Source organism: Mytilus galloprovincialis, chromosome 12 (assembly GCF_965363235.1).
Source record: "Mytilus galloprovincialis chromosome 12, xbMytGall1.hap1.1, whole genome shotgun sequence".
NCBI lineage: Eukaryota > Metazoa > Mollusca > Bivalvia > Mytilida > Mytilidae > Mytilus > Mytilus galloprovincialis.
Genome location: NC_134849.1, coordinates 44724513 through 44728171, shown reverse-complemented (window position 1 = coordinate 44728171; position 3659 = coordinate 44724513). Strand labels below are relative to the sequence as shown.

General features: G+C 36.8%; 1 long non-coding RNA gene across 1 annotated transcript; it reads right to left on the bottom strand.

The window, feature by feature from the left end:
- Positions 1 to 375: 375 nt before the first annotated feature.
- On the bottom strand, positions 376 to 3218 carry LOC143053891 (uncharacterized). Its single transcript, XR_012971497.1, has 2 exons — positions 2517 to 3218; positions 376 to 738 (listed from the first exon to the last, which is right to left on the bottom strand). It is a non-coding gene; the product is annotated as an uncharacterized LOC143053891 (long non-coding RNA).
- Between the last annotated feature and the right edge of the window lie 441 nt (positions 3219 to 3659).

Genomic DNA, 3659 nt, shown 5'->3' with positions numbered 1-3659 from the left:
ATTTTTTTTAGCAAAAAGAACAAAAGACCAACGTTTGGATACGGTGTGAGATAGAGCAAAAGAAAGAGAAGCATTGGAGAATATCTCAGAGAATTGACATACGGAACAAGATGGAACAAGTGTAATTAGCAAACAGTTGATTGACAGTTCAAGTATCAAAAGACCTATATATGTACGCACTCGGTCTGATATACAACAAAAATCATTAGCATGGTTATTTCCACGTATCATTTTGGAACGTTTACAAAGTCAAAAGCCAAGATCTTTATAAAAAAAAACTACCATATTTTGTACCTGTGTGATAGAAGAACATCGGTTACACCCATTTTCGTAAGGTACTGCTTTGTATATCACTACATGCAAATACAAAAGAGCGAGAGCATAAACCAATTTATTTATTTTGTATCTCTTTCATTTTCATAGCTGTTGAATAAACCAGCGACGCAAACTTAGGTATAGCGCTACTGACTCGTCGACGTTTTCGGGTGGTTTCAGTAGATTTTCCTCCATGTAAATGCATCCCAACTCAAAAATCTCTTCTTCGCATGGGTACTCGTCCTCTTCAGCGCATTCTGATCGACAAAAGTGTAGCACGTCGTCATCGACCTGTCGAATATGCTCCTCAGCATTGAACAAGTCGGGATAAAGATACATGTTGACAGGCCGTCCATGAAAAACATACTCTCTACTTCTAATATAATGAGTGTTCCATACCTGCGCAGTGTCATCTAGTTCGTTCTGTAAAAAAGACAAAGCCATTTTTCATTTTTAATCAGGACAAAAGGCCAATCAAATCACAAGATTTTCAAATGCAATTTGATTAAAATCTTCCCCATTAATTGTACACTACCGTTAGAAGTAGGGCTGATCAGTTTGTTCCAAATGTCCCTGTAAAAGTCCAATCTTGTTGGCGTAATTGTCTTCTCTAGGTTCTGATTGGCAAACATACATTAAGACGAAACGTCGACTGAAAGTATATGTGTCATTCTCAAAATATGTCCAGATTCAACAGCACACGATTAAAAGGTGGGGGAAGTGGGTGTTCCGGGTATGTGCACCCCCTTTTTTTTTGGAAAATTTTGTTAAATTCATGTGAAATATAGGCCAAAATCGGCAAATAGTAGCCTGGCACACCACCACCCCTCATTTGTTCTAGCACCCTTCCTTTTCAAAATTCTCGGATCGTCCACCTTAGACGGATTTGTTATCACATAAGCAACACGACGGGTGCCGCATGTGGAGCAGGATCTGCTTACCCTTCCGGAGCACCTGAGATCACTCCTAGTTTTTTGGTGGGGTTCGTGTTGTTTATTCTTTAGTTTTCTATGTTGTGTCGTGTGTGCTGTTGTTTGTTTGTCTTTTTCATTTTTAGCCATGGCGTTGTCAGTTTGTTTTAGATTTATGAGTTTGACTGTCCCTTTGGTATCTTTCGTCCCTCTTCTACAATTTCGCGTTACCGAGAAATCCTAATGTGGGTAACTTTTTTCTATGATGTTATTTTTTTTTCTGTTCCAGATCACATTTGATATGTATGTCGTTTACGAGTTTATACGTTAAAATAGGATATTACTTATTACAAAAACTCTTATACGTTACAATCATTAGAAGTCAGGTACAATTTATGGAATAAATGCCAATCAGATACCAAATCATCGAACAATTAAAGCGTGACATACGGAGGCCGCCATGCAGCATGTACACCATGTACGACCGTCTATGTATGGTCCCATAGGGCATCATGAGGATATGCCAACTTAACACCAAGGCAAACCAAATGAGAAACCTTCTCCCAGAAAGAAATTAAAAGATTAATTCAAATACAAACTCCGACAAAGGTTCCTGGCATAAGACAGGCGCACACTTAAAAATATGAGGCGGGGTTAAACGTATTTAATGCAGCCTGTCCCTGATATACCAAGATGAGAATAACAATTTTGAACAAGTAAAACGTACAATCTAAATAAGAATTAAAAAGGATCCAATTCATCGAGAAAAATCATAGACAATTTACCATGTTTACAGAAAAAGAAGACAAAACATAAATAAAAAGATTCACAAGAGAACACTCGCTGTTGCTGACAGGCAGCTCAGACAACCTAAACGACTGATAATAGAAAAAAAACCCAAGCACCTCGATATCAAATCCTTCATCCTAAAATAAATTAGTCAAATGAAAATTACTACGATGAATACGGAGTGACATTCCAATGATTTAGTAGATACAGTAGATCGTGTAATGACCTAACTGATAACTAAAATAAAACAATTTTGAAGTGTAAGCCAATTACGTAGTTATGCTCCAAGCAACGTATCAAATAATCTATATTTTCCCTTAAAATACCGTTTGTGAGGGATTGATTAAAAAACATAATACATTCCTTATATCAAAATAAGAGTTTTTAACAAGTAAAACGTACAACAAAAATTGGTATCAAAAAGGATCTTTCAAAGAAAGCCTATTGCCATGAGCTCATATTGGAAGGTAAAATATTTCTACAAATAGAAAAGAAAGGTACCTGAAGTAACTGCATGCAACAAAATTGAATTAGGTTAATGTCAAGTTTGTCTCCTGAAAATTGACCTCGTTCCTGAAGGCCTTTCATCGCTGATATCCATACTTGACAGCACTTCTTTCGCAAAATGCCCCACCAGGACTCAATTCTAGTGTTCATAGTGCTTTTTCCGTAAATGAAAGGTATTGTCACTTCATCTCCAGCAAACAACGTCTGCATTACTGCAACCAGCCCATTTTCTGTGCCCATATCACCTCTCATGCTATATGGATGACCTCTATGCTCTTCTATTGCGTCTATAAAATACCTAGCTATGACTTTTGGATTACTACTAGATCTACCAACTTTGAGCCATATTATTTTCCTGGAAAACCCATCGATGCAAGCATTGATGCATAAGCCATATCTTTTCAATTTATCGTAGGAGTCCAAATGCCAACAAAAATTTGGCCCCCTTGAAAAATATTCTCTTCTTTTTAGTCTTCGCCGGGCTCTAAGATATACCCCCTCTGGATCAATTGTGTTAAGCATGAGGCTAATGTGGTCTCTTTTTATTTTAAACCCGTGCCGCTTACACTTCTGATACATCCAACGATATCCATGCGCTGGTCCGTATGAAGTGACTTGCGTATGAACAAAGTTAAATACAGATCGAATATTTGAGTAGTCTTTTCTACGAGCAAGATTCATTTCTTTTAAATACCTCTTAACCTGATGAAGTGATATACTAATGGCATGATTCATTTGTAAAATCTTGACAATATCTCTATAAAAGAATTCCATTTCAAAATATCTCTTCACCAAACGAAGCACGTTTACCTACAAAAGAAACTGTCAAGATCAAATATTTTTGTATATATCTATAATACTAAAATAACGAGGTCGAATTTGTCAGCCGTCATGGGGTAAAAATGACAAACCAAAGAATTCAACTTTATATATAGCTAATATTAGAACAATGGTGTTGATTAGAATTTACACCACTCCAGACCCGTTAACAAGTTCCGGGTAGAATCCGATATCGATATAAATAATATATTCACCTGTTACCTATTACCTTATCTGTACGTTGCGCATCTTACAGGCGCACCACAAAACGGTGTATTTAGGATTTTGCTATATACACGGGTCATAATCAAAGGGTTG